This window comes from Grus americana, chromosome 17 (genome assembly GCF_028858705.1).
Source record: "Grus americana isolate bGruAme1 chromosome 17, bGruAme1.mat, whole genome shotgun sequence".
Taxonomy (NCBI): Eukaryota; Metazoa; Chordata; class Aves; order Gruiformes; family Gruidae; genus Grus; species Grus americana.
Genome location: NC_072868.1, coordinates 10,323,528 through 10,337,861, shown reverse-complemented (window position 1 = coordinate 10,337,861; position 14,334 = coordinate 10,323,528). Strand labels below are relative to the sequence as shown.

At 49.0% G+C, this 14,334-nt stretch overlaps 1 protein-coding gene across 1 annotated transcript in view; it reads right to left on the bottom strand.

Annotated features, from left to right (window-relative positions):
* OPRL1 (opioid related nociceptin receptor 1) overlaps window positions 1–11,150 on the bottom strand; it is a 50,890-nt gene extending 39,740 nt beyond the window's left edge. The window contains exon 1 of the mRNA XM_054846001.1: window positions 11,090–11,150. The gene's annotated coding sequence lies outside the window, so the exon portion shown is untranslated. The remainder of the gene's footprint in view (window positions 1–11,089) is intronic.
* Window positions 11,151–14,334: the final 3,184 nt, after the last annotated feature.

The window sequence follows — 14,334 nt, the reverse complement described above, 5'->3', positions numbered from 1 at the left end:
GGCAGGGCTGGGTCTTCTCAGGAGCCAACAGCACCATCCCCACTTTCCCGTGTATCACCGGTGGGTTTTTTTAAGTAAACCAGTCTCTGCAACTGGATTTCTTCTGTTTTAGAAAAGCCAGTAAACAGAATCACAAAACCTAGCTCTGTAATTACAGAAACACTTGACTGTTAATCACGGCTTAATTGTTTTGTACCTTTTGTTAAGTCCTGAACTACTCAGACGGTGATAATTCTTGTCATTAGTGTATGAACCTTGGGGCAATATTATTCTAACATCTTAACATTTGCACTCTCTCGTTAGAGAATGGCATCAAATATGCAGAACAGAAGCCAGGGTAGAAATGAAAGGCCTCGCTGGAATCACAAATGTTCTAATCAGAGTTAATGATCTCCCTCCCACCACAGTGGACGACAACTTCAGAGCCAGGACTAGCACTGCTTTTCACACCGGTGCTTATCCGAGTAGCATCTGCGCATCTTCTCCCCAGAAATACTGTATTCTCCATACTCCAGTGCCAGGCACTGTCAGCCCATCCACAGGAGGGGGAAAAAGGGCACCCCACATCCAGCTGTGGCACTGAGGGAATATCACCACCCCAAAAGTAACGGCATTTCAATTACACTGCCCCGGATATACCCAGCCCAAGGGACAGGGCTGGATTAGCACTGAGGCATAGCAGGTGAGCTGGTACCCAGGACACGCAAGATGCCTCATGAGTTTCGAGAGCCATAGAGTCAAATGCCAAGTAATTTCAGCTCCCCAGGAAGGCCTGTTATCTATCTGATTCCACTTAGTTTGATGTAGTGTCTTTCATACACTGTCACTCAGAACAATTTACAACCAGAGAGGAAAATAACAACTTCAGGCTTTGGTGAATCGCATCCAGCAACCCTCTGGAAGAGCGGCAGAGCTTTTTTATGCAGCTCTTGTTACATTCTTAAAATGATTGGGTAGCGCATCTCAGCCCATTTGGTTGCACAGATCACTCCATCCGCAGAAACTCAACACACGGATCAGGCAGGATTTCAATCTGTTAAGATGTGCAAATGGTAATGCCCTTGAACTAAAACTGGCAGCAGCTCATTTTAAATGCATGGGCTAAACAACCAGCTCTGGGCTGACATGAAAATGTGCTCTCAGTGCTCACAACACGCTATGGGCTCCATCCACAGAGTTCTGCAACACGGAGAGGGTGTCTGTGCACAGACAGTCAGTAGATCAATGCCACCGAGGTTGGGAGGTGCGATGCAAGCCTGTCTCTTCCACGGTAGGACAGCATCCAGTAGTATGGTATTCAGTTGCCCATCAGTATCACAAAATTTGGGTTGGGCACATTCAAGGAGGAAAGCCAAGCTACCTAAAAGCCAGCAAAGAGGTGGAAACAGGACATCTCTGCTACATGGACAATGCTGCAAAATCCTTGTTCCCAGGTCACCATGTCACACCTCTTTCCTGTTAAGCTGAGAGTTAACCACTCTTCTACCCCTAATCCATCTGCAGTCACCTTCATCCCCATCACCCTGCTGGCATCTGCCTCAACACCCTCCTCTGGAAAAAGGTCTCCCATTTATCACCCTTTCCCCAGGGCAAACATGACATGAGTCCTCACACAACATGGCACAGGACGTGCGCTGAGTTATTTAGAAAGCTTTGAGGCCACGATGTTCTCATCTAATTCCACTTTCTGCAGACAAGAGCCATCTATGAAGCCACAGCTCTCCACGCAGGTCTCCCTGCAGACCTCGAGCGATCATGCCAGTGACAAAGGACGTCACTGCAGACCAAAGGTCTTTTCTTTAGCAACTTCACCTGCTCTTCCCAGGAATATATTTTCAGCTGGCCTGTATTTAATCTTCCTCTCTCTAAAGCAATAGGCAGCAGCTTTTATCAGAAAAATCTGCAGGGCATGTATGGTCAATGGCTCCTTAATAACAGTTTTAAGCATTATGTTCCCAAAGGCTCATGTAAAAAAAAAAAATAAAAAATTAAACAAAATAGAGTGGAAAAAACAGAGGAAAACAAATAGCTTGTGCATGGTCTCCTTGAATTGTTTAATAATCCACCAAGTGAAAGGCACCGCAGGGGAGAGGCAGGAGCAGCGCTCCCAATTACATCCTCTCTATCCTTCTAATAAACCAGAAAAATGAGGCTATTGCTGGTAGTCGCCAAACCCTAATGTTTCTTAACTACCTGTATTTACTCTATTTGGTTATTATTGTGGTTTGAAAGGCAAGTCCCTGACTCATGAAGCTCAGGTGAAAGCACGTGGGAGAGTGAATACCTCCCATGCTGCAATTTCCACTTGGCCTTTCTGTTCCTGGCAGGAGCGTTCACAGAAATCGAACGCTGAGCTCGAGCTCCTGAGGTTTTGCCAAAGGAAAATCTGAATCTTTCACGTACTGGTGAAATTTGCAGCTCACCCTGTGCTGGCTCAGATCACAAATGCATCAGATGAAGGCAGAGCTGGTAAGCTGCGATCTTTCCAGCTAACCCACAGAAATGGAAATTGCTCAAAACTGGAGAAGGACCACTGGGACGCGTGTGACTCTCACCACAAAGTCTCCAACCCAATCCCAAAATGATCCAAACTCTGTGGCAGGAGCATTGCTATAGCTGTGATAGCTAAGCAAGAGAAATGCACTTTGCAGCCTGGGATAGTGAGACCCAAAGAGTTTGTTGTCATTTTACAGGACCTGGAGGGGACATTGAAATTTTCATTGCTCTTTTGATTCATAACATGGCTTCCATGGGAAGGCCATGTGGCAATGCACCAATAAAGTTTATTTCAGCTGATTTCTCCCCCGATTACCGTAAAACTCCTGCAGACACACACGACTGTCCGCACCTCATATCCTGGGACCACTTCTGACTGCTTCTCGCAACTTTTAATGTTTCAAATATTTCACGTTTAGCATCCCTTAGCCTGGATTCAGAGATAAGAGCCTAAGCAATAATGAAGAAAAAAGTCAATTTGTTGGAAAACAACTTTAAGCTTTCCTTGGCAAGGATTTATCTGTCATTCGTACTGTACTAAGCAAGCCAGGCATTGTGTTACATGGACCTTTTAGGAAAATTAAAATGCTACTGCTTCTCCAACTCTGCCACACTGAAAGCCGACACCATTACTCACTAATAAGCTTAAGGGATTTCACAATTTCATTGCAATTCCCTCAGTATCTGGACGTTACTCCGGTCTCAGTCACAGGTACATGCCAGAGTCACTTCATGCAATTGAGAACGGTAAAATTAATTTGCAAATTGAATGAAAGCCCAGAAATATGTCAGGAATAACTCCCCCAGGTCGGGCTGCTGGTGATGCTCGGCAGAGGAGCTCACCAGCCCGCTCTCACCCTGCTTCCCACTCTGCCCACTTTGTCAGCTCTTCACCGCTGTATGCAAACAGGGATGTATCGTGAAAAAAAGGTACATTTTTGTTTCTCACTGCTCTGGCATTGCACCTCTCTCCATGTAGGACTGTCTGGCTGATGTCTTGCTTTTCTCCCCAGACCCATGCTCGCTTGCAGAGCTGCTGCAGGTGGGACAAGGACACGGGAGAAGTGATTTGCCAAAGAACATAACTTGTTTTTATAGCAACTCATGGTATGTTATAGTCACCCTGGAGTGGGAGGAAACCACTTTCTTCAGCAAAGAGCAATTGGGAAAAAGCTTCTGTATTAAAATAGGAATATTTTGTTACATACAATCTGGAACAGCAGAAGTTCCCCATCACCAGCTGGTTTATGGAAGAGGCCAGTGCAGAAGAGCACAGACCCATTTTTACAAGCACCCACCTGGCTCCCAGGGCTGCCCTGTGGTCCAGCACCACACTGCAGGATGCAGTCCTGCTCAGGCAGGATCCATCCCTCCAGCGCTGCCAAACCAGGAGTAAGTCCAGAGGGTCGAAAGCAGGACCCTGTCCATCTAGGGGAAATTTTTCCAGCTGTCTTTCTCCCAAAGAGCCTCCCCACAAAGCACAGCAGTTCTTCCAACCCTGTCTCCGTCGCCAGAGACAAGCAGCAGAACAGACAAACGAGGCTAATCCCTTCTCTGCCTGTTGCCGAAGAGGCAAATCTCCTTCCTGGGGAGTTTTACCCGCTTGTTTTTCAGTCGTTATAATAATAATGATAAATTGCCTGGACTGGATGTGCTTGCAGGGCTGGGAGCTCCAGCAAGCCCCCATCCAAGCTGCATCACAGCCTTGCTCAGCCAGGACAGAGGGCAGAGGAGGTTTCACCTCCTATTCATGGGTAAGAAGGAAACGGGAGAAGTTGCTCATTGATCCAGTGAGATTCAAGAGCTTTCTTGTGCTTGCAGCTCGTCACCAGGACCTCAGTGGGACTTTTCTTCATCCTTTGATGGTCTCATGGAGTAACTCTCTCCATGAAAGACAATGGCCTCAGTGACTCCCACCTTTTTGTGGTCCCCTCAAGCTTTGTTCCCACCCTCCTCAGAAATGCCATCAACGTGCAGCAATTCCCCATGCATCTGAGCAGGGGAACAGCTTTCTATAAATAGCTCCTAATTTGCACCTCCGCAGCCCGAGGTTCTCATCAGAGGCTGGGAGCTGCCACAACAGAGCCGTACCGGGACGAGTTACATCCTAGCACCAGCCATTGGCACAGGGGATAGCGCAGAGGAAACCACTGCAGGACAGATGAAACACTGAATTACCTGCACAGCCTCCTCCCTCCGCAGTGCTGGGGAGAGTCTGGCAGCACGGACAGCCACGAGCCCCACGGACCACCCTCCTCCTCCTCCCCTCCCACCCTCCTCCCCTCTCCCCAACCCCTTCCCCAGGCTTCAGTGAGGCTCAAGGCTTCGCTCAGGGCAGACGCAACCATTCACGAAGGAAATTTCACATTGTGATGTGAAGGGAGATGCCCTCTTCGTTCAAGCCCTGTCGCAGAAAGCTCTGCTGTGTCTCAGATGTGGCTCCTACAGAAGCACAACTAATTCCTTCCGCTCATTCCTGCCGTATCCCACAACACTCCTCTGCCCTCAATTCACCCTGATGTCCAGACTGACCCAAGCCAGAGGCACACAGCGAGACGCAGCAGGTCCAGGAGGCTCCACCATGCTCATCCCTCCATCCCGTGTCTGTGCCGGACAGCCCTGCCTTCCTCCGCACAGAAACCACGCGCTTTGATGGGGACTCACTCCACTTGGAGGCATCCAGAGGGGCCCCCGGGCGAAGCCACGGCACAGGCAGCAGTCCCAGCGTGTGATTAAAGCGGAGCTCAGGACAGCACGGCTCACGCTCGCAGCCAGGGACCTGACACGTCAGCTTTTACAATTTCCCCGGATCTGGCAATTTGCCTGCGAGGTGCAAGACAAGTTATCAACACTTACAGATAACCAGGCAGTTTGCTTTCGCCACGGTAATTGCACATAGAGATTAGAACCTTAATTGAATATCTGCTCTCCTCCGTGCAGATGTAAGCCAGGGCGGCTGGGGTTTTTTGTGCTTTGCCTTTTTTAAACAAGGACTCCTCGTGACCTGCACAGACATTAATGTCTGCTGGGAGTCTCTTCTTGTCACTTCCAAGACTCCTCTGGACTCGGAGCAGGACGTATCCTGCAGACTGCTCCCACCTGCCAGCACCTGGAGCTGGTAATTGCAGGACAGAGCAGAGAGCTTGCCCAATTAGCTAATTCTGTTAATTCAAAACATCTCAGCAAGGCATACGATAACATGTAATTTGACCTGCCCTCACTTCGGTGAGTCATTTTGTGGATTCATTGATTTGTTTTTCAGGGCAACATGAAATAAGAGCGATCAGAGAAAAACAGCAGGCGCATTCCCCTCGGAGGGGGAATTCCCCTGTAAGGCAGCACCTCTGGCTCGAGGTGTGGGTCACCCCGGGACGATCTCAGGGACCCCCACAGTCCTGCTGGCTTCAGCAAAATACATTCAGCTGCTGCCTTAAACTCTTGTGAAGTTTGAGACATTAGAAAAACAGGCGAGACTTGAGAAAAACCTTGAGAGGCAACTTCATTTCGGTGTCTCTCTACTATGTGTTTTGTGACATCCTTATTTGTATCTCAGGCACATGTTCTTGCAATGCTTTAAACAGTAATTACTTCACATTTTCGTTTCCCTGCACCATGCGGGCATCTCAGCAGGAGTGATATCACGTATGTGTCAGGTACTCATGGGAGGTGTGGTTAATGCTGGCCAGATTGCTGGACTTCAGGGCAGAACTTCTACATACCACCTGCAAAAGGCTTTTTCTATTGTTATCCACCTCTTCTATCTCCAGTTTTCTCGACAACCATGTGGATAAGCTCTAGCTATACATTTAGTGAAAGGAGATGTACTATGATACTATGGTGAGACATCGGCAGCAGCTGAGATGCTGAAGGTTTCCAGAAGCACATCTGGTCCTGCCAGGAGCTGAATCCAGCAGAAGCTGGAGGAGGAAGGTTGGAGAGCACTCGTAGACCAAGCAAGAGAGTTGGTGTGCACAGAGCACCCAGGAAGGAGTGCGAGTAAATCACTTAGCTTGTTTACTGACCTTTTAAAGAGGTGAAGGATGAAATAAGCAGGGAAAGCCAGACAGAAGGCTATAATCAGTCCATCATTAGTTTAGCTGAAAATCGTATTTCAATTATAAATTATTTCCTCCAGGAGCAGTGGACATGGAGGCAATTGTCCACCAAACATCCCCTGTTAAAGATTTTCCTTTCAGCTTCAGAGCAGACCTAACCAACTTCATACCCCATCTAGCTTTCTGGCTTTCTCCTGCCCTCAGGTAGCTAATGAAGTGACCTCCATGTAGCTTCACTAGCTGACACAACTGACACTTGCCCAACAGCAAAAGAACACCCACTTCATCAACCCAGCTGTCCCTCACTCAGAGACAGCGCTTAATGCTTTTCAATTGTCCTTAAGTAGCAAAAACACTTAAAAAAAACCCCAAACAAACAAAAAAACCAACCCAAACCCCAAGGCAGTCTGGAGCTGGGAGCATGGCAGTGTCACCCAGTCAAGGAGCAAATCTGAGATCCTACACCGATAGCAGAGACAAAACTTGGGAGCCGGCAGCTATCCAAGTGACTGCTTTCATCTGTCTTGCAGTAGGCTTGGAATTTAAATCAGGTATTCCAGCCCGCTCCTGCTTCATAGCTGTAATTGCATCAAAGAGCATCTCACGCCTGCTACATCAAATGCCAAGCATGAAGAATTGCCAAAGGAAAATTAAGGTAGAATTAGAGTCATAAGCCAATGAACGTAAAAATAGCTCAGGCAAAGGTAGCTCTTACATACTCGCACTTCTCATACCGGAGCCACAACGTACCTGTGCAGTGAGCTAAGTCTCTAGGGATGGAAGGTTTCCTCAGGCCACCTAACCCATCTCCTTCCCAGCACCAGCTTTTCACATTTATTATAATTATTTCCAGGTTCATCAACTCAGAAGAGCCACAAGGAACTCCACACAGGTGGGACTGACTGATCCTTCCTCCCTGTTCATTTGTCACCTGATGCACACAACTGACCCTTTTTGCCTTTCAATTTTTTCAACAAACACCCAGTGACTTTCTCACTATCTGAGTAGGAACATGAGATTCACATTGGTTTGTAATTTATTTTTGTAGCTTTACAGAAGTGTTATTTAATTCACAGATCCATGTTAAAAAAACCTCTCAGATGGTCATGCCTTACTTGAATGTGTGAAGTTATTCACAATACAGGCTGTTTATCAGCCCTTGAAAAGAAAACACTTTCCTTGTGATGAATCCATCCCTCCCATACAAACCAGAACAACTCAGTGCCGTTTCATTTAAATTCCTACTGGCTTCAGAAGAAAACCCTTTTTAAAGCAAGTTAATTTCATTAAGCCAAGTTTGAAGGAAGAAACAACTGAAAGCTGAGAAAATGGCCATGGTGTCTCCTCAGGGTCCCACATCAGGAATAGGATCTGATTTATCCCATCGGAAACTCCCTGTCTGGGAGCACCTCTAGCTAGAAACAACATTTCCACACAGCAGTCATGGAGGAGACAAAACATTAATGACAGTCAACAAATTCCATAATTTTTAAGTGCTTTCCCTTCCCAACTGCTGCTGCTGGCAGAGGGGAGCGTTTGGGGATGTTCCCAGCTCACTTATAGTAAATAAATCCCTTTTCTCTCCATCTGCTGCACTGGAGGCGGCGCGGCGGGTCCCCCTCTTCACTGGAGAGCTGGAAACCCCCGTAGCACCATTGAAAGCAAGGACACGGTGCAGGCTGGCCAGGGAGTTATAAATATTCCTACCCAAGAACCAGGCACGTCTGGGGAAGGCACGGCTGCATCCCCCTCAGCAGAGGCATAAATCTGCCCTTTGCACCAGACTGGTGCCAGAAGCGATGTCACATTCTCAGAAATGTGAATATGCAAAGAAATAATTAAAGAAACTAAAGCTAAACCCCTTAAATACCTCCTGGGTAGGTGTATTGCTCTACCTCCCATCCCTCTCTGCTCCCAGCCTACAACGCAGCAATGAAATACTCTGCCCAGAGCACTTGGAGATACAGGAGCAGAAAGCAGTTTCCCACTTTAAGCAGATAAAGGGATGGTTGGAAGAGGCCAGGATGCTCAGACTGGTTGGCTGTGATCTGTGCCGCACACAGCCACCATCTCCCCACCACCACCTTCTCCTCTCTCAGCACCACGTTTTCTCTTGGTCCCACCACTGGATCCCACCAGCGTGTCCCCGTGCCCCCTGGGGAGCCAGGGACAGGGCGGTGACACTCCCTATAACGCAGGGTCCAGCTGTCCTCACCTCCAGGCAGGCTTGAGGCTGCAGGTTTAGTTGAAGAAGCACCATTTCCACAGGGCTCTTCCTTCAAGAGAGCCCTCCTCTCCCAATGTGGTTCAGCCCCAGGCTGAGCACCATGCGGCCGCTGGATGATCCCCGCCACGGGATGGGGAGGAGAATGGGAAAACAGAGGCAAAGATTTTGTGGGTTGGGGTAAGGACCGGTTACAGGGACAGCAAGGGAGAGCGAAACAACAGTAACAGGACTGATAACAGATATTCACAACGGGTGATAACAGAAAGCAATTTACCGATCCCACGACCACCAGACGCTCAGCCTGTCCCAGAGCCATGCCGAGCCCGCCCCTCCCCGACTAGCCCCCTTTTGCGGTGAGCATGATGACTTCACAAGGTATGGAATAGCCCCCGGCCAGCCTGGCTCCTTGGGAAAATTAACTCTATCCTAGCCAGAACCAGGACATCTCCACACCGCGCTTCTGATGTAAAGGGCATTGCAGGGCTCCACATTTGATCTGAGCAACACGTGAGCTGGGCAATTAACTGTCCCAATGTGAGAGCAACTCTCATTGTTAATTGCTCTTGGAGAGGAAGAACTTCAATAAAAATTAAAGTCCAAGAGGGTTTAAGAATGATATCTTTGAAGTACACAGCCGAAGACCTTTATCCACCAGGACACATGGTGTTTGTGTAGCATCCTCGGGAACTGCAGGCTGCTGCGTAGAAATTAAAGGTCATTCTTTTTTATTGTTTCTTACAGAGATACAGCAGAAATATAAGGCTTTGAGAACAGAGGAGTGATAAAAACAACAAACTATGAGAGTTGCAAAGTTCAACACGCACTTTGTTCTTTGGTATTCTTTATGCAATTAAAAAAAGGGAGACAGTGCAGCTCGCACAAGAGGTGGAAGGGGTCTTGGTGGTACGCTGCACACCGGGAGCTTCATCTCAGTGGCCCTGGGGACCACAAGGCCTTTCTGATGGAGGAGGAGGAAGGTTTTCCTCCTCAGACATTCTGTTAGGGGTGGCAGGGGGCCACACACTCCCTCCAAACTCCCCCAGAAAAGCAGCAGAGAGGCAGGGAAGGGTTTCCCAAGGCCGCGGGAGGGAGGAGGACTGTCCTGGTGCCAGGCTAGTGGTCATGCCCCATCATTGCACCACATGCCCAGCCCATCTCCTTTCTTCCTCTACGGGCTCCCACCTGCGACGTGTTTGCAGGGAACTATTTTCTGCAATCTGTCTGCCACTCCAGAGCCATTAGCATCCTCCCACAATTTGGGCTGTCATTTTCTCTAATGATATATTTAAAGAAAATGATACCACAGGCAAAGCATTTCTCGGTGATTATAACACATGGCAAGTAACACCACCAGGCATGAGTCAACCTGCCGGAGCTGTGTTTTTGCTCAGCGCTCCAGCTGCCGTCTGCTCCTCCCGACAGGCATCACAAGGCACGGCCGTGCTCGGCACATCGAGAGCCACGGCAAGCGGCGCTGGGCTGCTGCCCCTCCGGCCTCACACCCCAACACGATGTCCAGCACATAGGGCAGCCCACGGAGAGGTGCCCCCTCCAAAAAACCCACCGAGCTGGGGGAGTCCTGTCCCACGCAGGGCTCTCCGTGCTCCCACAGGTGTAACCAGCCTGTATTTCTGAAGGGATGCTGCTGTGAGATGTAGCTTGAGCCCAGATGGGATGGGGGCTGCAGGTAAACGTGTTTAAACCAGGGCAGGGCTTATGTATGGTGACGTTCGGTGAAGGTTTTATATACAGCTACGGCTGGTGCATTTGCTAGTTAGATATATTTTTTCTCCCTTTATGGCTGAGCTATAACAGTTGCACTGCAAAGCTCAGGGACCGTATTGCACTTCTAACCCATCCAGCCTTGGAGCTGCAGGGCAAACAGAGGCTATTTTAAAAGTCTGAACACCAAGAAGGAAAAAAAAGAAGAGCTAAACCCGGCTACCCAAGCAGCTCCCAAGCACAGGGACATCCCAGAGACACCATTAAGTCCACCTGGAAGTTCATTTATTGCCATTAAGTTGATGAGCAGCTGTATAAAACTCAAAGACAGGCAGCTGTCATGCGCATGTCTCGTTCAAAACTGGGTTTTCTCAATGGCAGGTCCCCTCAGAGAGTTGCCAACTGTTCCAGATTTGTCTTGCGCATCTCACATAAAACTACAGGAGGAGAGAGATATGCTAAATCTCATTTTAATAGCAATGACTGAGCCCACCAGGGAAGACAGGTCCACGTGGAACACCCAGCATATCTCCTGCCTGCGACCGTGCAACCTTCTAGTTTGGATCACCACCTCCAGCCCCACACGTACCTGCAGCTCCTCTCCAGCGGCACGGTCCTTTCTCTTGCAGGCGTCTCCTGGTGCAGTTGCTGCAGAAATCAATACACTGGGCAAGTCCAGATGGGCTGTTTTATTGCGCTGCAATGAGCAGACTTGCAACCTCCCACTGTTTGCCCATCGATGGCTCCAAGCAGCCACACTCTGGAGCAGGAAGTCAGATAGTGATGATACAGAAAACGAGGGTGAAGTTCCCACACAATAAGTAAGTTAAATAAAGGAAATGAAAGGAGGGTGGATCCCTTCCTGGCCTGTTTTCAGTGATCTCATGAGGCTTCAGCAGTACAGGCAAGGTGGATCGCTGCATTGAGCGCTCCCAGGCATCTGCTGAGCACTGAGTTATTCTGTAGTTTCTCAAAACTCCAGATCACAGGCACACATTTGGGTGAAAAACACTCAACTTTGATTAGAAAAGAGGAAAAACATTTCAATTTCCTTCTGGCATTTCTCACTGAAAGGCACATTTTAACTGCTGTGCTTGCAAGGAGCAGCTCGAGGAGGTGATAAAGCACGTCAGGAGCAAACCCACCTGCACCCAGCCTTGATCGAAGCCACGGTGGGGTGTGGGGACCTGCAAGCTGGCAATATCCCCATGCGCAGTTTTCCAAGTGGGAACAGCAAGGGAGGAGATGACTTCCTCTCCACCCAAAAACCCGCCAGCAATTTGGGTTGCTATGTCTTGACACGATCACTGCTCTTGCAAAAGAGTGTGGAGTGACAACACATTTATTGCTACCCATAAGCGGGGATTTGTCCCTCTGCATTGGGTGCTCTCCAGGCCAGGAGTGCAGCCAGGAGGATCCAGGGGGGCCACACAAGCACCTGGAAGCAAAGGGACATAAGTGGGGTACAAAGACGAACCTCCCTTCGCAACCTGCTCACGGCAGCTCCGCAGAGGTGATGCTCGCAGGAGGGCTGGTTGCACCAGAAACCAGCAGCTAAAGAGGGGACAAGATGGGAATTAGGGGCTTGCAGCTGCTTCCAGGCAGGATCCTGCTCGACAGAGGTGGGGACACGGGGATGGGCTGCAATCCCTGCCTTGTGGTATATCTACTCTGAATGGCAGTAGAGAGAAAAAAGTAATGGAAGCAGTTAAAATTCAGTTTAGAAAATTGTACTGATGAACCCAATACACAATGAGCTGCTTGTTCCTGCTTTCCAGCCTTCCTCGTGATTAATTTTCCCTTCTGTTGCCTTGGCAAGTTTGGGGAGACACATTGCCGGCAAAATCTGGGAAGAGACCCCCAGGCTGCTATCCAGTGCAGATGGAGGAGGGCTCTCCGCCGCCTCCACGCCCGCTGCCAGCCCCATGCTCACCCGCCACCCACGCTACAAAAATCAAAAAAGTGGTTTTCCTCTGTGCACACTCCCCTGGGTCCTCCCAGCCTTGAACCTTCAGGGAGGGTAATGCATCGCTCCAGGCTTTCTTGTGCTCCCCCTTCCTGCTATTCTGCGAAATTCTTAATTATTGAAGGGGGTGGCAGTGAACTCTCAGGCTGTCAGCACGCTGAGTGTTTGCCCTTCTCAAGTATTAATTTCTAATACGTAAGTCATTTAGAAATATCAAAAGTATCAGGTGTGTAATTTGGAGCAGTGTGTCACTAAATAACAAGCTCGTCGCCGGGTGGATTTCAATCAGATTGGAGCAATTTAACTTGCAAAATACAGGTTGCAGTTCTTGAAGGAATGGAAATGTCTTCTTTTGTCTGAAATATGGCACTTGTATCTCTCACCAGGAGATGCTGTTGTCAGTCGCTCCCATTGCAGAAGGCATTATTAGTGCTAAACACTGTCTCCTGCTATTTTGGGAAGAAAAAGCAGAATTTCCATAGGACTCTGCAGTTGCACGGTAGCTCTGCATTGCTTTGTTTATGAATACCAGCCAAACACGGCTGGGCTGGGCAGCGCGAATGCGGTTTGCACCAGGCAGGCTGCAACGGAGGAAACGCTGCTCAGGCTCTCCAAAAACCGGGATGTCACATCCCTGGAGACTTGGAAAGGGAAGCGGTGGGAAGGGAGCTGCAGAGACCAGCCACCCCCAAAACGAGGATCAAAACGCAGAGATCCCATTTGGACAGCAGAGAGTTTGGGGGTTACATTCCTCCTCCTCCTTTTTCATATTATTTTCAGCAAACAAAATGCCATGAGAAGAATACACGGGAACCAAGCACGGAGGAGCACGGCACTAAATGGGTTCAGCGCTCCCCTCCCAGGCAGATGCATCCCTGGAGACACGAGCAGGGTCTTTTTCCAGCAGGAATTTCCCACACACGCAGTAACACTGTCACTGACATCATACTAGCCCTGACTCCACTGCAAAGTAAAATCTTGACCAGAATCTAAGGTTTGCCCCAAAACAAGCCGTGGAGGCTCATCCCTGTCACACGCTGGGACCGCAGCACCATGCACATCCCCTGCACAACCCAGGGGAGATGTTGCTCCCGCTGCTCAGCACAGGCAGGTTTTGAAGCACGCTAATGAGGCAGGAGACAGCTGATTTGCATTTCTATGGCCTTGTTTGGATCAACATAAATTTTATACACTGTGTTTACACTGATAAGCATGCACCTGTGCCCATGCGTGACTCTGTCCCACCCCGTCTCCCCTCTGTTTCCCTCAATCAAGCTGTCTGAGAGACAAAGCCAAACTCCAGGCGCTCCTAATGATCTCCAGAAATAGCACCAAGATGACTTTGAGGCTAAGAAAAGCATTCACCATTGAGATGAATGGCAGAAGTCAAGGGCTCGCAGGGTCCAGCTCAGGGACCTCGTGGGTCACCAGCAGCAGTTGTTTCCCTTCTTCACCAGATCCCAGTGGCTCAGTCCCAGCATGGTCCCCCATCATTGCCCAGCCCCGCACCAGGGTCAGCCCACCAAGACCATATTTTTCTATTTCTTTGCTTTACTGTTTCCCACAGCATCTCTGTGCACACAGCAACTGCCCTCAGAAAAGTTTATATTCATTTAGGGATAAAAAGCTATAAAGGTGTCAGGATTGTGTTGGCTGGGACAGAAGCACCCAGATCTTTTGTGTCATTTCCCACCCTCAGCCCCAAGGGAGGAGGGAGATTTCTGCAGGGCTGGTGCAGGAGCAGGGCTGACAGCCAGGTCAGCATCAGGTTGTAAATACTCCAAAGGAGCCAAAAAACAGTTCTTCAGGCTGAATCAGTGCAAGCTGTGAAAAAAAAGTAATCTGGCAGCTCAGGAGCTCTGAAATTC